Below are 21760 nucleotides of genomic sequence, written 5' to 3' on the forward strand. Positions count from 1 at the left end.
AGATATAGATATATGCTGAAAAATAACACCACTGATAGGTTGCACTTGACTTTATACAAGCCAGATCTGAGGAAAAGGTACCACCTATACTCAGATCAATATGGTAGCTCAGTGGATCACAATCAATTTTTACACAGCTATATAGACCAGCCATCATCCAACAATTTTTAAGCCAAAGTTAATCATTCTTTAAGTAGTCTTCCTTCATTTCTGGCTCATGTTTTCTCTTCTCACTCATCTAGTAAAAGTGACCTATAACCCCTAACTACAAAGCTAGATCAGAAAGAGTACAGGCCTAGAATCACAGCAAGAGTAAAAGGAAGAGTATGGTCACCTTTGCCAGTTTACAGTGGAGAGAATACACCATCTACTAGCACAGCCTCTTCAAGAGGACCTCTGTCAAAGAAATTAAGTAATTACTTATTGAACTACTATGTGAAAGGCAAGAAAGTTTTAAGGAATACTCTTAAAATACCCTAATCAGCACCTACCTACATAACTATAAGAAAATCATAGTGAAGTTAAGCCCAAATTTCAATTATTATGTTTTTTGCTTTGCAAAGATACAAAGATACACACTTTTAAAAACACAAAAACTGGGGCAGCTAGATGATGCAGTGGATAGAGGTCCGGCCTTGGAATCAGGACGACCTGAACTCAAATCTGATCTCAGACACTTGACACTTACTAGCTGTGTGACCCTGGGCAAGTCACTTAACTCCAACTGCCACACACACACACACACACACACACACACAAATTTTTAAATTAAAAAAAAAGACCAAATGAGGGAATAAGTATAAACAAAGATGAAACAAAATTATTCTGGGCAGTAGATATAACACTGGCCCTGGAGTCATAAGGACCTGAGTTCAAATCAGATCTCAGACACTTGACACTTACTAGCTGTGTGACCCTAGGCAAGTCACTTAACCCCAATTGCCTCAACAACAACAAAAAAAAATCAAAACCACAAAAACTTCTTCCAAAGTGAATTCTCATAAAATAGTTGTGATTGAGTAACTACTTCCTTTCCTTAGAGGTTTGCTTTCTAGATTTAGACTACAGATATGCTGACAAGTGTTTTCCAAATAAAACATTTAGTTCAACAAGCAGCTACTTTTGAGTCCATTCAAACCATATAAATATTTCCCCTTCAGTGGGGTATTTTCACTAGCAAATACTTACAGTCAAAATGGCAATGGTATTGAGCAGTTAGTACAGCTAAATAATCTTGCAAGTATTTCTACATGCTCCCTACCATCTCCTAGCTCACAGGGGACCAAAACTGACCAGCTTCCCTTTTTTGCAAAGTACCTTAGGGGCTTTTCAAGAGATGTGATAAAAATCCAAAAACATTTCCAGGTTTGATGATTTCCAAAACAGGTTACTTAAGAAAAATTCACCAGCAATCAGGACACAATGAGTCTATATTGTCCACCTTGGCTGCACTACATATCACCAGTAAAGGAAGTACAATGAATAGATGGCAAAGCAGAGGTGAAAGAGCATTAAAGTCAATTTCCAGCTGCCTTTTTCTTGGTTACGTGACCTGGCTGCTCCCCATGAAAATTAGATGTAGCAGATCAAAATAAGAGTACAGATGACTTTCCCCCTTCTTTCCTGATTCCCACCCCCCCTTTCTTTAAACCATCCTGTATTCATTTTGCATATATTGTATATTCACTTATATATGCATAGGATACAAAATCAAGGGCAGTGACTGTTTCACTTTTATTTTTGTATACCTAGTGCCTGGTATATAGCAAGTGTTTAAGAAATGTAAGTTCATTGACTGGGTTTAGAGTGAAGGGACGTGGACTCAAGTATCACCTCTTGCACTTAATTGTGTGACCTTGGAAAATCTCTTCTTGTATCTGGGCCTCAGTTTCCTCATCTGCAAAATGACAGGGTTAGATTTGGTCTGTATAGTTTCTTCTAGCTATAGATTCTATGAAACACTTCTGGAACCAGGAAGACTATGGCTGTTAATGATACCGCTATTATATAAATCAAATATTCTGGTAACTCCTCCCTGCCAGCCTCTGCCCCCCAAATGATGGTGGTATATTTGTCACCTAAGAAGCTGAAACCAATGTTCATATCTCAAGACTGTTCTGCTCAGAAAAAAGAAAAATGATAATTGTTGGAGAGACTATGGGAAAACAGGCACTTCAAAACATTGTTGGTGGAGCTGTAAATTAGTACAGCCATTCTGGAAGGCAATCTGAAACCATCCCCAAGTTGCTATATTGTGCATGCCCTATGACCCAGCGATAAACCCCAAAGACATCAACAAAGAGGAAAAGGGACCATATGTACAAAAATATTTATAGCAGCTCTTTCTTACGGTGGCAAAGAACTAGAAACTAAAAAGGATTCCCATCAATTGGGGAACTGAACAAACTATGTTACATAACTATAATGGAAAATTACTGAGCCTTAAGAAATGACAAATGAGAGTTTCAGAGAAAGTAACCTGGGAAGACTTGTATGAAACAATGATTTATACAACTCTAACCCTAACCACACAGTAAAGACAAACTCCAAAAGATTTAAGAAGTCTGATCAATGCAATGACCAAAGGAACATTTTGGCTGAACGGACTTCAAAGGAGAAGACGATGCTGAGTGATGGGGGTAAAGGGAGAGTCTGGAAGTGACAGTGGAGAGCAAGAATTATTTTGACTCCCCTCTTCAGGTTCACTGGACTCTGATGACTCTGACGGGGAGAGTGAGGTTGATTGATGTCTTTGCACAGGTCTGCCTCACTTAAATCCAGTTCACTTGCCAGTCAAGACATCACCCTCCTGATGTCATTGGGCCTCTTCGAGAATGAAGGATAAACAACAACTATGTGTTGGTAACTCCAGAGGACCAATGATAAATAAAGCAAGCTACTTATCTCTTGACAAAGTTGATGAACTCAAAGTGCAGGATGATATTCATTTTTGAACACAACTAATGTGGGGATTTGTTTTGCTTGACTGTATACTTAATATAAGGGTTTTATTTTTCTTTCAGTTTGGGGAAGAGTAGAGGGTAGGACCTAGCAATGGGGTTACCAAAATGGTGGAAAGGGTTTAAAAAAATCTGGCTATTTAAGTGGTGGTGTTTTTTTTTAAATAATAGAAGTGGGCTCAACAATCACTTCCAGCTCTAAATCTATGATCCTATGACAATGCTGCCTCCATCTGTTATTTCTTACCCTCACCACATGACCAAGCCACCTTTTTCTCAGATCATATCCCCTTTAGTAACCCATACAATGAAAAATCTCCTTCTAGTTAATATCATGTTAAATGTGTACCTGGATCAACCTCGTATTTTTCCTGCACTTAGGAATCCAGGCACTTCTTGGGCTTCATTTAAAAAGTAGAAAACATTTTCAGACAAAAATCCAATGTGTAAACAATATTGACTATCCTTCTCTCATACCCCTAAGTTGTCCTACACATAGTTGTTGTTTATTCTTCTTTCTTGAAGAGGCCCAATGACATCGGGAGGGTGATGAAGTCTTGACTGGCAAGTGAACTGGATTTAAGTGAGGCAGACCTGTGCAAAGACATCAATCAACCTCGCTCTCTCCTTCAGAGTCATAGGAGTCCAGTGAACCTGAAAAGGGGAATCAAAACAATTCTTGCTCTCCACTATCACTTCCAGACTCTCCCTTTACCTCCATCACTCAGCATTCTCTTCTCCTTTGAAGTCCATTCAACCAAAATGTTCTACCCAACCCAGATGAGGGCTTTGTTTTACAAACCTCCAGGGCATTCTCCTTTCCCAAGGAGTTCGGCACCTGACTCATCATTTTCCTCTCCTCCTCAACTCCTACCTTTATACTGGGAGACTAATTTCCAAGGAGGTACTCCCTCAAACTCTCTAATATCCCAAGTTCTACATCTTTATTCCACCTCAAGCCACACATAGGGATGATCACATATTAAATCTCATCATTACCCACGAGGGTTCCACTTCCTAAATAAAAAACTTTTAAATGAGTAAGTGACAAATAAATCATAAATAAAAACATTCTTCTATCTGACCACAATTTCCTATCATTCCACCCCTCTCCCTAGGCCTCATCCCTTCTAAACTTCTCAGTTACTCTCATGGAGACCTACAATCCCTCCACCCCCATGATATGTCATAATCATCATTTCCCCTAGCCACCTCAAAGTCTTTTGTTTTTCCAAGCTAAACATCTTCAGGTCTTTTAAGCCCCACAACAACATGGTCACTGTCAACCTCCTGGATGTGCTTGCTAGTGGCCCCTCTAACACGTGACACCCAGACCTAGACACAGAACTCCAGATGCAGTCTGACCAGGAAAAGGTATATCACATAGCAGGATTGTCACTTTTCTTGCTCTGCACACCACATTTCTATTAAGATCCTCTAAGATCACATTAACTCTTTTGGCTGCTGTATTACCAAGCTGACTCAAGCAAGCTGGGCTTAAAATCCACTAGAATCCCCACTAGCCACCTTTGGACTTAGTTAATTTCCCTGGGAAGTGTGAAGGTTGCTTGGTTTTGCAGTACTGTACTATCAGCACTACCATAATTCCTCCATATACGCTATTCCCCCAAATTCCCCAACAAGCCCTGCAGGAAGCCCCTCATACCGAGGAAGGGAGGAGAAGGGGGAAAAGGAATGATCTGAATATCCACGCAAGTGCTCCCTTCAAACTTCCTAATCTCCTATTTCCTCAGCCAAAAAATCCTATGACCTACTACTGACTCCATCTCAGGCATACATACGGATGACTAGATCTCACCATTACCTACAAGTGTTCCACTTCTTTAAAAAGAAAAAAAAACTACCATTCTTCCTTCTATCTGACCATAATCTCCTATTCCACCTTTCCCCTTACGCCTCATACCACCTAAACCTTTCTCACGGAGATCTCCAGTCCTTCCATGTCTCAGTACTTTCTTATTTCTTAGGACATTACCCCTAATTTGACTTACTCTCCTACTCTCCAAACAACTCAACAGTTAGCTATTTCAACTCTACATTGTCTTCTGCTCTCACATCCCTTGGCCCCTTGTTCTGTCACTGCTCTCTTGCCACACCTCTGCCCTAGATAACTCTTATCACATTTCTCCATTCCTAATAAACCTGTGAATGCAGCTGAACAAAAATCTCACAATTCAAATTCATGTTATCTAACATCTAGCAAGGTAGTATTTTTATTCCTCCCTGACAGGTAGCCTTATTCAGCCCTCTAGGTCCTCAAGTACAGCCCTTTAACTGAATCCAAACTTCATAGAACAAATCCCCTTAATAAAAAGATTTGTTCTGTAAAACTTGGATTCAGGCAAAAGGCCCCACCCAAGGACCTAGAAAGCCACATGCGGCCTCAAGGCTGCAGGTTTCCCAACCCTGGCCTGTATCAATGCCCATACAAGCAATCCCAAGCCTATTCCCTCCATTCTTCTCCTCCCTTTTAGCTGAGAATCTTTCTTTTTTCCTTCCAGAAACCTGAAACCATTCAACATGAGGTCCCTCTTCTCATCTTCTCTATTTAGTTGACTAGTTAGTCAAAACTCCTTGAAATCATCTCCCATTCACTCTTCCTTTCCCTCAATCTCTAACAAAGAGGTAACCTTTCTCTTCGCCAAGGTAACTCTTCTACATGGGCACTTGATCCCATTCCCTTCCATCTCTTTCAGCAGTTGCATCCTCAATCAGCCTCCCTCTCTAATCCTCAACATCTCCCTATCTACTGATTCCTTCCCTGCCTTCAAACATGACCAAGCTTCCCATCTTTAAAAAAAAAAATCTTCACAAGACTCTACTATCCCCCTGAAGCCATACCTTATATTTTCCCTTTTCTCAGCCAAACGCCTTGAAAAACTTTCCACCTCCACTTCCTCTCCTCTCATTTCTCAACCCTTTACAACTGGACTTCTGACTTCACTTCTCAATTGAAACTGCTCTGTCCAAAGTTATCAGTGATTTTTTTTTGCCTAAGTCTCCCTCACTTGCCCAGGCTGAAACAACCCCACTGCCGATCAGCACGGAAGCTCTGACATTCTCTGTTTCAGACCTGGGTTGTTTAATCCCTATTTAGGCAGCCTGGTGGTCCAACTCCCAGGCAATCAATGTACTGGTTCTGAACTATGGTCATCAGATCAACTTTAGCCCTACTGCAGCTCAGAACTCCCAAGTTCAAATGATTGACTGTTCTCAGCCTTCCTAGTAGCAGGGATGACAGGCAAGTATGTACCAATGCACCTGACACCAGTGATCTCTCAACTGACAAATCTGTCAGTCAAATTTTTCTCAGTCTTTGGGCTTCTCAATCTATCGGTGGCATCTGATACTCTCGATCACCTCCTTTACTCCTAGTTATTGTCTCCTCTCTGAGTTTTTTTGACACAACTCTCTCCTGGTTTTCCTTTTACCTGTTTGACTACGCCTCTGTCTCTTCCCAAGCTGTGCCATTTTCACCTAAACAATATTTCTCACATCATACCCTTTCTTTCCACTTATATACCCACCATCTAGGCAGAGGCCCTCATTATTGAAACAATCACCTCATTGGCCTCTATGCCTCAAAGTCTCTCTCCTTCCTCTAGTCCATCCTACACACTGCTATCAGAGTAATTTCCTTTAAGTACTGATCACCATGTGACTTCCCCCATTTGACTGAGTCCGAGTGGCTTCCTATTGCCTCTAAGGAAAAAAAAAACCACTTCTCTTTTCAGCTTCTAATATGACCTGTACTACCTGGCCCCACTCTATCTTTCCAGACCCTTCTTCCCAAACAGTGACTATGATCCAAATTGTCTTCCCCTCTGCTCTTTCCATACCCTACACTCCATCTCTTGTTTCCATGTCTCTGCGCTGACCACCACCCACATGCCTGGAATGCCTTCTCTCATTATCTCCTGGCCTCACTCTCTTTCATCAAGAAAGAAATCAAGCACCATCTTCTGCATCAAGTCTTTCCTAATCACCCCCAATGCTAGCGCTCTCTCTCCCCAACTATTTTGTATTTAACTACTTTGTAAATATTTTCATTTATTCCTGTTCTATTATTGCTGTTTATATTTATATATGTATTTGTCTCCCCCATTAGAATTCAAACTCTTTCTGGACAGGGATTATTACATTCTTTGTACTCATATCTCCAATATCTAACAATGCCCAGCATACAGTAAGCCTAGGTACTTGCTGACTGTCTGATTTGTTACAAAGACTGTATTTTCTTTTTTCATTTTATGATAAAAGGAACTAGCAATAGTGCTGCCAAAAAAAAGGGGGGGGGGGTCAGCGAAGCATTTTTAAAAATGCACACAAAAAGAGCAAACGTTCAGAGAGACACACTCAGGATAGCTTTGAAAGTAATATGCTGAATTTATTATGTACTTTTAAAAAAAAAAGCTGTACATAATAGAAATTTTAGTTTCACATAGAATCTTTCTGTCCTGCTTTGTATATGGGAAAACGTATGTTTTTTGGTGTTCGTTAAGTTCAGATTTTAAAAATTCCTTCCTGCTTGTGACCCTTCTAACAAAATACCAGTATAGCTTTTTAAGTAACAAAAGTAACAGACTTTGCTGTACAAATGCATGGAAAAGTTACAGAGATCAACAACCCAACTTCTGTGTCTAAGTTTAGTGGATTCTATTTTTAGTTCTTTAATACGCAACTTTCTCCTAGTCACCTCCCAGAAAATTTCTCCTCAGGCAATTAAACTGTCTCACCACTGCAGCAAGTCTGTATAAGTGGAAGAACTATTCTTCAGTTGTGCCATAACTGATTTCCTCTGTCCAGTAGACATTTTCCTAAATGTCCTGTCATTTTCCTAAGATCACCTAACTAATACTAAGCTATGTAAGTGAGAAACTCCTAAATCCCTCTATGAGTTACAGTCTGGGAGAGGTGCCCGAGGTTCCAGAGAGGTTTATTAAGTGTTAGAGATGACGTTTGAACCTAGGTCTTCCCCTAAGTCTAGCACTCTGTTCGCTTACCTATAGCACATGACCTGCCTCTAAAGGGAGGGTGGTCAAGCTATAGTAAAGAGTAAAAACCAGGTGAGTAGGCTCAGTCACTAAGCAAAGATTCAAATGCAAAGTTACTTAGCACTCTGAAGATTTTATATAGCAGGCACATCATAACTGATTACAAATTAACTTTTACACCTTTCACTTAAACAGCATTTGGACATCATCCATCTTCTTAACCTAGACTTCATTTACTGGTAACTAGTGGCATGGAAAAATTTCAGATTTCAAGTCAGAGGACCTCATATCAAATACCAGCTCTGCCACCAATGAAGGAGTTAAACTAGGTAATCTCTAAGGTCCATTCCAACTTTAAGGCTATAATATGATATTACTGAATTATTTTTACTGGCCAAAAAAAAGATAAACAATAATGGAATTATTTGTATCTTATACTTTCTTGGGCAAAAATTTCTTTTTACACAATAAAATTAATATATACCTATATATAACCACATATTTGTCTATTACATTACATACACACACATACACACACACACACACACACACACATTCTATATGTCAACAAATGGCTGGTTACAAACTCATACCTTATCTAGAGTTGTAAGAGATAACCAACTTCACTATCCAACTTTTTAATGGTGCAACAATTTAATGTCATACATGGTGTGAAACATGGGTCTGAATCTATTTTGTATCAAACTGCTATCCAGTTTTCCAACAGTTGTTTGTGAAATAAAAGAGTTCTTTTCCTAAGACTCACTGTTTAAGTATCGTACTTGGGAAAACTGGTGGACAGTTTTGCAGGAAAAGGATTTATATCCATACCTCACACCACAGACCTCAGTGAACTCCATCAGAATTATATAAAAAGACAAAATTTTAAATGGAAGAGAATAAAATCATGTATTTTTATCTCAAATGTGAAGGAGATGTGTTTGATTACATCAAAATAAATTTCTAAACAAAAATAATCTAATTTAAAAGTAAACAAGACTGGGAAAACACAGCAAATATGACAAATTAAAAACCTGACATCTAACATATGATACTGTTATAAACTTATTACAAAGTTAATTCCAAGTGCGTAATAAGCCATCAAAAAACAGGAAGAGTCAGTGTTCATAAGAAGAAATCTAAGTTGTTAATAGTCACTTGAAATATGTTCAATCTCACATATCTTCAAAGAGATGCAATTTAAAACAACTTGGAGTTATCTCATACCCACCAAATTAGCAAAAATAACTAAAAGCAGTAAAACTCAAGGGTTGTTGTTGTTAAAGAAAGGGCTGTGAAAGAGATGGTTTCAGAGAAGCCTGGGAAGACTCGTATGAACTGATGCAGAGTAAATTAAGCAGAACCAGAAGAGTAATTTGTAATATAACATCAACACTGTAAAAGACAATAATTTTAAAAGCTTAATAACTTTGATCAACTTCAATGATCAACCAGTGAATCTAGGGGTAGTTGTTGTTCAGTCATTTTCAGTCACGTCTGACTCTTCGTGAAGTCATCTGGGGTCTTCTTGGCAAAGATACTGAAGTGGTTTGCCATTTCTTTCTCCAACTCATTTTACAGATGAAGAAACTGAGGCAAACAGGGTTAAGTGACTTACCCAAAGTCACACAACTAGTGTCTAAGGCCAGATTTGAATTCAAGAATATGAGTCTTCCTAACTCCAGCCTTGGTGCTCTATCCATTGCACTACTTAGCTGCCTCTGATCCTAGGGCACAGATACTGATAATGAAGAAAGCTACTCATTACTGCCAGAGAACTGATACATATAATATGGAGAAAAAGACACACTTTTTGGACATGGTTAATACAGGGATCTGTTTAGCTTTACATTTATTTGTTATCAGGGACATATTCTTTTTTCCCTGAAAGGGGATGGGAGCAAAGAGGTGGGAGGGTGAAAAAAAATGCTTTCTAATTTGATTGAAAATTTTCTTAATTAAAAAAAGAAAAGCAGGTACTTTTTCATTACTGATGGAACTACAAACTTATAAAAATAATACTTTAGGGATACACAGTATTAACTGTACACAGTGCTGAAAAAAACTAGAAATAAATTTAATGTCTAACAATTGGAGAATGATCTTTACATATCTGACTCCCCAAATGTACAAATTTAATCTCATATCTCTAAGCCCAAGATCTATATCACCAACTGCCTACTGAATGTGTCCACTTAGATATCCCATACACATACCAAGCTCAGCATGTCCAAAATGGAACTCATTATCTTCTCTCTCTCTCTCTCTCTCTCACATTCATATTGTCTCTCTCTCTCTCTCCCTCTCTCTCTCTCTCTCTCTCTCTCTCACACACACACACACCCCCCACATTCCTCTTTCTAACTTCCCTATTTTTGTTGATGATACATACCAATCCCAACCCCCCATATTCAATCAGTTGCCCAAGTCTTTTTGAGTCTACTTTCACAACACTTCATATGGCCACTAATCTGGCTCTGGGCCTCATCACTTCCTACCTGGACTCTTGCATTAGCCTCTCTGCTTCTAGTATCTGCCCTCTCCAATCTACTTTCCACATATCTGCCAAAGTGATTTTAAAATTTTATTAATTTGTATTTATAGCGTGTGGTTTTTTTTTACATCTTTTTCTCTTACGAAATCTTCCTCCCTCATTCAACTCTCCCAGAGAACCATCCTTTATAAGAAAATAAAAAAGAGGATAAAAGGCAGTTCAAAATAAAAAGCTAATCCATCAAATTCAACAATACATGCAATATTCCACATATATATTCCTTACCTCTGTAAAAAAAAAAAAAGAAAAAGAAAAGGGAAGGAAGTACATTCCTCATTTCTCTTCTTTGCAGATAAAGTTGGTTATTATAATTACACAGCATTTACAATTTGTTATTTTTATTCTTTCCATTTACATTGCTGGGACACCTATGACAGCTCAGTGGATACAGTACCAGCCCTGGATTCCGAAGGAGCTGAGTTCAAATCTGGCCTCAGACACATAACACTCACTAGCTGTGTGACTCTGGGTAAGTCACTTAAACCCAATTGCCTCACCCAAAAAAACACAAAAAACAAACAAAAAAAAACCATTTACATTGCTGAAATCACTACGTACAGTGATTTCCTAGTTATGCTAACTTCATTTCAATTTATCTAAGTCTTTACTCATCTCTCTACATTCCTCATAGCCCTTTATTTATTGACTGCAGAGCAATACAACTCAAAGTAATATTTCTAAAGCACAGGGTCTGATCTTACTACTCCCTTGCTTCATGGACTCCTCATTGCCTCTAGGATAAAATGCAAACTGCTCCCATTTAACTGCCTATCTTTATAGACTGACTTCATAGTACTTCTTTTGGAGTACTCAATCAAACTGGAAATTTGTTATTCTCTCAAAATGACCATCCATCTCTCACCACTGCACCTTTGTACAAACTGTCCCCCAAGATACAGAGAAGGAAGGAGTTAGTTGGGAATAAGCAGAGTGTTTCTTACCTCCTCTAAAGCAGAAAATAGGAAGCTTCCAGTTTAATAGGCTGAAATATTCACAGATTCCCCTTTCTGTAAAAGAAAACTGTGCTCCTATGTATTTCCATTAATGCCTATTCTGCACAAGTCCTAACAACTCTAATCACAGAATAAATCTAATCTATTGTGTCTTTAAAAAAAATTATCCCCCAAACCCAGAATGCTCCCCTCCTCCCACCCACTTTCCTTCAAGGCTCAGCTCAAGTGCCACTTTCTACAAGAAGCCCTTCTTTATTCGCTATCCTCCACCTCCCCCCCCAACACACTCAGCTTTTAGTGCTCTTCCCCATCCCCAAAATTACTCTGTAAAATATTTATTTACTTTGGGCGACCTCACTTAATCAATTTATTAAGTGCCAGGCAATGCTAAATGCTGGGAATATAAAAGGAAAAGCAAAAAAAATACCCATTTTGTCTACCACCTATCATGGCACCTAGCGCAGAGTTGGCACTTAATAAGTACTTCTTAAAATGAATTGGTTAAGTAAATCATGGTACATTAACATAACAGGATACTATAATGCAGTTAAGACTAAGTGTAAAAAATAAAAAAACCACATGGAAAGACCTTTGTGAAACAATGACATAATTACAACAGGACATATACTAATTACGTAAGAAATGAGAATAAATCACAGATTCTGATGTAGGATTAGAAAAAATGACAGAAAAGTCATTTATATGTTGAAATCAATTCATTTGAATAGTAGTGATTACAAGGCAAGTGTAATTAATTGTACTTACATTCATTATTAAAGTTACAATAAATTTTCTTTTTTTAAGAATTCTTTCCTTAGCACTTCATGTTCTTATATTTATGAAAGACTGAACTGTTCTATTTACTTTTTTTTCTTTCAAGACGGGCTTATCTAATCTGTTCTTCTGATCTATTCTCCATTCTCTTATCTGATCCCAAATAGTACTGAAAAATTACTGCTTCATAATACAATTTGAAATCTGGTCATATCAAATCCTCTTCATTTCTACTTCATACACTTATTTCCCCATATAGTATTGATATTTGGTTCTTCCACACGAACTTTTTATTTCTCCTAATTCTATAAAGTATCCCTTAGGTAATCTGATTGATGTAGAATTAAAACGTTGTTAAAGTGAGTAGTCATGTTATTTTTTTATTGTATCAGCATGGCCTATTAATGTACATTGACTCTGTCTCCCCTTATTTAGGTCTTCCTTTATTTCTGATTATTATGTAATTGATTTACACAAGACCACTGTAGGTAAACTCCAAGATAGTTACATTAAAAAAAAATGACTCTCCCCCTTCCTGGTTTTTGTTATTAACAGATAGAAATGCTGATGATCTGGGACTTGTTTTGCATCTCACTACTTTGCCAAAGCAATTATTTTAATTTTTGTTGATTCTCTAGGGTTTTCCAACTATGCCACTGTATCATAGGTGGAAAGATAACTTTGCCTCCTTTCTGATAATGCACAGTCCCTTAATTCTTATCTTACTGATCCCGCTATCATTAGCATTTTTAATATTTTATTGAATAATAGTAGTAAAAATGGGCCTCCTTACTTCTAGTTCTTTCCCTTAACAAACTGAAAACTCTTTAAATGTAAAGTTGCATGCACTGTCTCAATAACTCTTAAAATGTTTTGCTTAACTGTTTTCAGAAATTATACCCTGTGGGATATTCAATCAAGGAGTGAATTGGGTTCTTGTAAAATATTCTAAAATAAAATCTATTAATACTCAATATATTTTAAGAATAACTAAACCAATAAAAGAAAAACACCAAACAATGTAGAAAACGTCATGCTTTCTACTAGGCTGAGAAGTACTTTCAAAAATGCAAGCAAACGTCTATAGAGAATTAAATATAACTATCCTTACATTGGTAGAAAAATCAATTCTGTATGCTGTATGGCCAAATTAGATGAATCAGACCCCTTGCAGAAATGAAAAGTTTAAGAACAGCTTTCTCAAGCTTTGAAGTATTACTGAGATTTCTATTAAACATTTTTACACCAATTATTAGAAGAACGCAATTTTCAAACAGATTATTGCTCTCTTACAGTCTTTTATATTGTATGCAGGAAGAAATTCCAACACCTACAGGAATCTAAGGGCAAATTCCAATACATTGTACCAAGTACAATTACCAACACAAGCTAAGCATTGGCTGATTATTTCTCTGAATAATATGCAGCATTCCAAATGCTTCCACTTACTACTGGGCTGTTTCCCAACTGGCACACTACCCTATATTTAGGATGCAATAGTGCAATGAGTAGCAGCAACAAAAATGAATCAGTGGTTTCATATGCGCAGAACAGCAGGGGACACCGAATTGTACTTAAACGTAAAGTAAGAATCTAAGCACCCCTAAAAGAGGGAAAAATCGGGATGCCTATGGAAGGAATCTTGTTTAAAAAATGACAGAGATATGCCTCATTTTATAATAGATGTCAGCTTGTTAAAAGATGTCACTTTTCCTTGAAAAACTGTGTAATACAAATCACATCTGAAATTGTAGATACACTGGAGAAAGTTTGACATTTAAAGAAATCTCATAAATGTTTTTATGAAGTGAATAAACATATATGCCCCAATTTTATTTTGTGTAAATCAATTTTCATAATTCCAAACTCCTTAAATCAGAGTATACTTGTACTCTACACAAAGCAGAGAAATTTTTAAAAAAGTATACTGGGAGGTACTCCTTGCATTTTCCAATACAATCCTATTTCAAAAACACTTAACTAAAATGGGAACTAAAACCCATTGGGAAGAGTAAAGAATGATAGTGGTGAATGCCTATTGCAAGGCTGGAACTCTTCTATGCTCCTTCCAGAAAGACATAAAGAATGCCACTTAATCCCCTGCCCACACAAGTGAGTCAAACTATTCCACCAAATTTTATCAAAGGTCACTATTGAGAAAGAAGATATGTTTTATACTGAAGACTTGACAGATAAACCAAGACCAAAAATCAGGGTGAAAAACTTCAAAGATACTAAAGTAATTCAAAGTGTAAACATTCAACATACTAGAATTTTTTTTAATTACTAGTTCAGAATGGCACAACTTCAAAACGAAACCTGAACACCTGTCTTTGTTGCCACTCCCTCAGAAAGGCAGTCATACACTCTTATCAACTTAACTTCTTCCCAGGCAGGACTAACATACTCAGGCAAAATTATAATCTTGAAAATTAATTTGTATCTAACATTCAGGCATCTAGTAGGAATTAAGTCACATAAATTTCACTCAATAAGTAACTGGGGAAAGAAATCTAGCTTCACAAATTCAACAGTTTGTGAGCTTGTTTCCATACTTCATTCAATTATAATCTCCCAGAAGCTTAAAAAGTTTGATTGACTTTATGTATCTTATTATAAAGGCTGAAGCTGCCAATATGACCCCAAGAGTATCTAAAACTGAAAACCACATATTGAATCCTAGCTATTAAGGCTAGCTTCAGGCATTATAGAATGAACAATTAAAAATATTGTATTGTGAAAGTGTTGTTACCTGAACAGTATTGAGTTTAGAAATTAAACAAAATAAGGGAAGCTGAAGAAAAAAAAAACATAACATGGGTCTAAAAGTTGTCTCCAAAACTCCAAGCTGCATCTCCAAACTCATCTGCTACTACTTCCCTACAGAAACTCTCCACCACTCCAGTCAAACTGGTTCCCTAGACATACCATGCATATCCCACCTCTTCACCTTTGTTCAAGTTCTCCTGGAATGCCATCCTCCCTCCCTTTCAGTTTTCTAAATTTCACCCAATGAAAATCCAGTTCAGGCTCTTTCCTGGTCATAGGAGCCAAAGGAGATCATTCTAAACAATTTATGCACTTTATGTTATCATTCTCTCTCTCCAACTAGAAAACAAACTATTTGAGGGAAGGAGCAATGTCATGTAATACTTTGTATCCTACAGCACCTAGTACATGGCTGGCACCCAAATTTTACCTATAGATTGATTCTAGTGGAAATATGAAGGTTCATGACAGAAGTTCGTTCAAGGAAGTGTCCCCTACCTTTAAGGGATGAAAAACCACATTATATTTCCCCAAAACATGGATATCACAGAAGGGGTGGGGTTGTTACTGAGAAGAGAAGGGGAAAATTAAGCTTTAAAATCTATGAGTAAAATCCTGCCCTATTACTGGTAGGGGACCTATAAACTTAAAATGATCCCAAATTCTACCTCTCCCTCCCACCTTCCAACCACCCACAACTTATCTGGCTCCTAGGGAATTAATCACTACTACAAAGCATTGTAAATGCAAAAACAGTGCTAGGCCTTAAGGAATTCTACTACTAGTGGGTAATATGAGCTTGGAGAGATGGGTAGGATGTCTTGACATCTCCCTACTTTCTTCTCTACACTCCCTTTCCACCATTAGAAAAGTCTCCCTAGTACTACCTTCAGAAAATTCAACCATATCACTGGTTGAAATTAAGGGCAAAAGTTGGAACCCAAATTTCAGTGAACAAGCATCAAACAGGAAAATAACAGAGGCATTGTATTTAATTTTGCCTTAACAGGGATAAAAATAGCAATTTACCCTGAGATTAAGAAAAATGTCCGAGTGAGAAAAATAGAAAAAAAAAGTGAGGTACTTCAAAGCAGAAATAAGTCACCTGGAAAAAAAGATTGAAGAGATAATTTAAGAATCATCAAACTACTTGAAAACCACACCCAAGAAAACTGTCCAAGATTGTCCACAATTGTCCAAGCCTGAAGGATAGAATCCAATGGGCTATGGATTTTAGGTTAGATAAGCAAGATTCTTCACTATCAGTACAACTGAGCAGTTGCCGAGGGAGACTATGGAATCTCTTTTTCTTGGGAATGTATTCTACACTATCTGGAGTAATTTAGAAATAATCCCAGCTAGGATGAAACTACTTTAGATGATCTGGCAAAGTGCCCTTCTCCCACCCCCATTCCCCTCAATAATTCTAAATGTTGCCACTGACCTCAGTCGACATTAGCTTCTATCTTTGAAGTCAGCAGAGATGGTAGACACTTTGCCAAGTTTCAACTCCACTGTTAGCAAGCTGCCGATTTTTTCAGAATAGTGTAGACCTGCAAGTTTCTTGACTGAAAGACTACCAACACAAGTGTTTCACAATTCCCATTAAATGTTTATTGTGTAAATATTGTTTTCTCCTCTTACCTATATTCATCTGCATGCCTGCAATATTCCCCAACTTTCACTTAAGAAAACACCTCCCTCTTTTGATTTCCTAGCAGAAATCTGTACCTTGTTTGCTTTGGCCCCAAGTCATGAGTATTCTGCATTGTAAGTCCACTTTCTCACTGCTAAACCAAATTAACTTGATCCCATTCAAGTTCTCCAAACATCTAATAATACACTTTTAACAGGTCAAAATATCTGTCCTTTTAAAAACAATACTACTCTGAAAGAGTATACCTATCCCAGACACCCAAAACACACCTGGAAAAATAGTTAATTGGCTATATGCACCATTTTGTCTCATCAACAGAAAGAAGGGAGAGAGAGAATGAGAGAAAGGGGAGAATGAGAAAGAGAGAAGGGAGAGAGTGAAAAGGGGGGGAGGGGGGGAGAGAGGGGGAGGGGGGAGAGAGGAGAGAGAGAGAGAGAGAGGAGAGAGAGAGAGAGGAGAGAGAGAGAGAGAGGGAGAGGGAGAGGGGGGGCAGGCAGGCAAACAGACTAGGACCTTTGCCAGTAATCACTTCTTCTCACTTGTTCAGAGAAAGTGCAAGAGCATGCTGTGCTTCTAAGACAGAATTCCTAATACATTACTAAATCAGTTCCTTTCAAAAAAAGCTTCAAGTTTTAAAACTATGTACACTATTAAGTGATCACAAACATCCAAAACTTCTCCATATTGGGAGACTTTCAGAAAATAAAATGGCAGTAATAAAAAGTCTGCTAAATTCTGAAACTGACAAAAGGCAAGGAACTTCTCTTCAGCCTTAAAATCAACACTAAACCTTTAATGATCTAGAGGTTACCTACCTGTCAAAATGTACATATTAGACTCATTCTTTTTAAATCACCAGCTTTGACATTATTATGAAGCTGAGTCCTTATGTCTTAATGGAGGTTTCCCGGACAAGCAAACCAGCCTGTCCTCTGGGGAAGCCTCCCAGATACACCCAACTTTGGAGCTGCTCTCTCAAACTCCTGTGAAAAGACGACCAGGTACTGGAGCTCCAAAAGGAACCTCGAACATGGGTGGGGGACTGGGGGGGCCCTACCTCCTCCCCAAGGGAAGGGCTTAAAGAGCGACTCAACCTGCCTGCCGCTGTAGCAGCTTCTCTCAGACAGCTGTGCATTCACAAAAACCACACGCAGGTTTTTCCCCGCTTCCCCTTCCCTCACCCAGCAGCAAACTCGACCCCCGAATAGGGCTGGGGGCCACCCAGGCAGGCCCGGCGCTCCCCCTCCCTCTGGGGCCGACCGGCGGCGTCCAGCCCGCCCAGAGGCCCCGGCGGCTCCCGGGCGGGGAAGGCCCCGGCCCCGCACCCGGGCCGACCTCGGCCCCGCGGCCTGCTCCGCCGCCGCCTCCGTGCCAGCCCCGGGCCCGGCAACAAAAGGCGCTCTCAGCAGCCGCCGGGCCCGAGCCCCCCTCGGCAGCCCCCTCTGCCCTGCACGCCCACACCCACTGCCGCCGCCGCCACCCCCCCAGGCCTTGACCCCCGGGGCCGGGAGGGGATGCAGGCGGCGTGAGGTAAAGGCAGCGCCGCCAGAGAACCACCTCCTCCCGCAGCCGCCGGCCCGGGCCCGCCCGCTGCCAGCGAAGAGCAAGGACACGAGCGGGCCCGGGCCGGCGGGCGCAGGCCTCGCTCGCACCCCGGACCCAGGGCCCCGAGCGGGCGCAGCAGCAGGTGTTAGGCGGGGAGGAGAGAAGAGGGGCCGGGGCCGCTGGGAGAGGGGGAGGGGCGCGGGCCGGGCGGGCCCAGGGCCCGGGAGCCGCTAGGCGGCCGTAGGGGGAGGGCGTGACTCACCCCCGAGCGCCGCCGGGCAGCGGCAGGTGCCGACACTCCCCGCTCCGCCAGGACGCCGGGCCGCAGGACGCCGCCGCTCCCCGGGGCCCCGGCGCTATGCCGCCGCCGCGCGCGCAGCCCGAAGCCCGAGAAGCGCGAGAGCCGCGCCGCAGCCTCCGCGCGAGCACGTACCGGGGAAAGGCGGAGGCGGGGCGGCCCGGAGCCTAGCAACCCCGGGTGACACGCGAGCACCACAGCCAATCCCCGCGGCCGAGCGGTACCCGCGGCGGCGCCCGCACGATCCCTCCGCGGATCCCCGACGCTTCTGCCTGCATTTCTCAGCCCGCAGCCGGCCCGAACCCTCCCTGCAAGCCCCGCCCACCGCCCCGCGTCGCCGCGTTCATTGGCCCGGCACGCCCACTCTGTCCCTGGGCGGTCCCGCCCAGTCAATCTGAGCTCCTCCCTCCCTCCAAAGCCCTACCCGCCCGAGGCACGCCCCTTTCTGCACATGGATCGAGGACACGCCCTGTCTCTGATTTGGCTACACCTCCGACACGCCCCGCTCTGCACGTGCCCTCTGGGACCCCTGGGTACACCGAGACGTTGGCCTGGGCACGTGCTCACCATACCCCCCACCCACCCAGCCTGCTTCAAACCCCAGACAGGTCAACCTGAATCTTAGTTTATGTTCCTGACTGTGAAAACTGCCAAATCAAATGCCACCTCCTCCAGGAAGTCTCCCCTGAAATCTGTCAGCAATGACCTTAACCTCCAATATCACATAGCATAGTCGTGCACATCCCTAATATAGTTATGTGATCTATTTGTCATATCCCATATTATACTGTGAATCTCCCCCAGAGCCTAACAATAGAAAATCAATCGACAAGTATCTATAAACACCTACTAAGCATCAAGGTATTACTGTGCTAGGAGATGGGGAAGAAACAAATCGGAGGAGTCAATATTTACCCATATAAATAGATACAAAACATAAAATACAAGGAAATGGGGGGCGGGGAAGCACTGGCAGCTGGGAGAATCAGGAAAGCTTCAGGCTTGCAAGCAGGAGGTCAGTCTTGAACTGAGCTGGAACCGAGGCTTGAAATTCTGAGGATAAAGAGAACCAGAGCAAGAGGAACACCCAGTGCCAGGAGATGGAATGTCCTGTGGAGCAGCAACAAGCCAGTTTGGATCAGAGTGCACGGGGGCTTGGGAGGGAGGATGTGATATATAATAAGTCTGGAAAGGTAGGATAGGGTAGGATAGCCATAGGGAGAAAGAAGATAGGAAAAAGCTTCCTGGAAAAGTTGGCACTTGACTTGCTCTATAAAGGGATAGGTAAGAATTCAGCAGATAAAGGGACATTTCAGGCAGAAGGAACAGTGTCAGCAAAGGAAGAGAAAAAGAAGATGGATATGTTCAGGAAGACAAAGAATCAGCCAGTTTGGCTGGTGCATAGAGTACATAGGAATAAAGCTAGAAAAGTTGGGTAGTGCCAGATTATAGATGAACCAGAATACTGAACATTCAAGAATTTAAACTTTACTCTAGGCAATAGGGAAACCCTGGAGATATTTGAGCAGGGCAGTGATATAGATCTGTGGCTAAGATATAGATCTGTGTGCTGGGAGATTGGAGAGGAGAGAGAGTAGGTGAGGGAAAACCTGTAAAAAAAGTTATTAACAGTAGTCCCGGTGGATGGCAATGAGGCCTTGGACCAGCACAGTAATAATGGAAGTAAAGAGGAAGACTGTGAAAGATGTTGCGGAGATAGAATACATAGGGACTCGCTGACTGGTGGGATTTGAAACTGGACACTTGTTCAGTGTGCATAACTCTTCATAATCCCATTTGGGGTTTTCTTGGCAAACATACTAGAGTGGGTTGCCATTTCCTTCTCCAGCTTGTTTCACAGACGAGGAACTGAGGGAAACAGGGTTAAGTGACTTTCCCAGGGTCACACAACTAATCAGTATTTGAGTCATATTTGAACTCAGGTCTTTCTGACTTCAGTCCTGGAAGTCCATCCATTTCACCACCTAGCTGCCCAGGTACACTCAATTCAACTAAAAAAGCATTAAGTGCCAGCTATTCCTCTAGCACTTTGCTAATTACTGGGAATACAACAAAAAAGCAGTTCCTGTCCTCAAGGAGATTGCACTCTACTGGTGGTGGAAGAGGGGCAGTACAATATGTATGTTGATAAATAATTACAAGATTTATATAAAATAATTTTTATAAAATAAATACCAACTAATGGGTTGTTAACTTGAGGAATCAGGAAAGGCCCCTTCCTTATAGAAGGTAGTCCTTGAACTGAATCTTTCAAGCACCTAAGGATTCTAAGAGGTGGAGGTAAAGAGAAGGAACATTCCAGGTATGGGAGGATATTCCAGCAACACAGGAAATGGAATGCAGTTTATGTAGAACAACAAGCAGAGCAGTTGAGCTGGAACATAGAGAATTTGAGGGGGAGTAATGTGTAACCAGCCTGGAAAGATTGGCTGGAGCCAGATTGTAAAGGGCTTTAAATGCCAAACAGAGGAATGTGTATTTTATCCTTGGGGCAATAGGGAGCCATTAAAACTTCTTAATCAGGGGAGTAACAGGGTCAGACTGGTGCTTTCAAGATTTCAGTTTGGCAGCTGTGAAGAAGGGGAATTGGGAAGTCAAGAGGCTAGATTCAAGGAAATCACTTCAGAGGCTGTTACAGTTGTCTAGGTTACGGGTGATGAGGACTGAAACGAGGTGACGGTGGTACATGAGTGGAGAGAAGAGGATGGATGGTGTGGATGGTGCAGAGAGAGGATCAACCAGATGGCAACTAATTGGAGATGAGGGTTGGAGTTGGAGGGATGTGAGTGAGAGGGAAGAGTCAAAGATGTCCAACAACTGGAAGAATAGTAGTATCCTTGGCAGAACTAGGGATCTTAGGGGAAAGGGTGAGTTTAGGAAGACAGATGTTTAGTTTGGCAGGCCTATGGGACATCTAGGTAAAGAATCTTCAGCAAGCAGTTGGAGATAGCCAAATGGAGCTCAGAAGAGAGATTAGGGTTGAATATGTAGATCTGGGAGTCAGCTGCGTCTAGCTGAGGGTTGAATTAATAGGAGCTCATGAGATCACAGAGAGGAAAAATGTAGGAAAAAAAAAAGAGGGGCAGAACCCTCCTCGCCTTTTGTAAATTTTTTAATCTCCTCAGAGTATTTCTTTGTACATAAGAGACATTGAAGTGATCTGGGAAGATCCCCACCCTACTTTGCAATCATCCAATAAAATAAGCTCCAGGAA

The 21760-nt window shown here is 40.9% G+C and overlaps 1 protein-coding gene across 5 annotated transcripts in view; it reads right to left on the reverse strand.

The window, feature by feature from the left end:
- Positions 1–18820, reverse strand: part of DAG1 (dystroglycan 1) — a 92295-nt gene extending 73475 nt beyond the window's left edge. Inside the window, exons 1-2 of one of the 5 annotated variants that reach the window (XM_020998945.2) lie at positions 17498–17599; positions 16470–16601 (exon numbers count right to left, since the gene is read on the reverse strand). The gene's annotated coding sequence lies outside the window, so the exon portion shown is untranslated. The other 4 variants (XM_078152379.1, XM_020998943.2, XM_020998944.2 and 1 more) reach the window with 4 other exon arrangements.
- Between the last annotated feature and the right edge of the window lie 2940 nt (positions 18821–21760).

This window comes from Phascolarctos cinereus, unplaced genomic scaffold (assembly GCF_003287225.1).
Source record: "Phascolarctos cinereus isolate Bilbo 61053 unplaced genomic scaffold, phaCin_HiC Scaffold_4;HRSCAF=312, whole genome shotgun sequence".
In the NCBI taxonomy this organism is placed as follows: Eukaryota; Metazoa; Chordata; class Mammalia; order Diprotodontia; family Phascolarctidae; genus Phascolarctos; species Phascolarctos cinereus.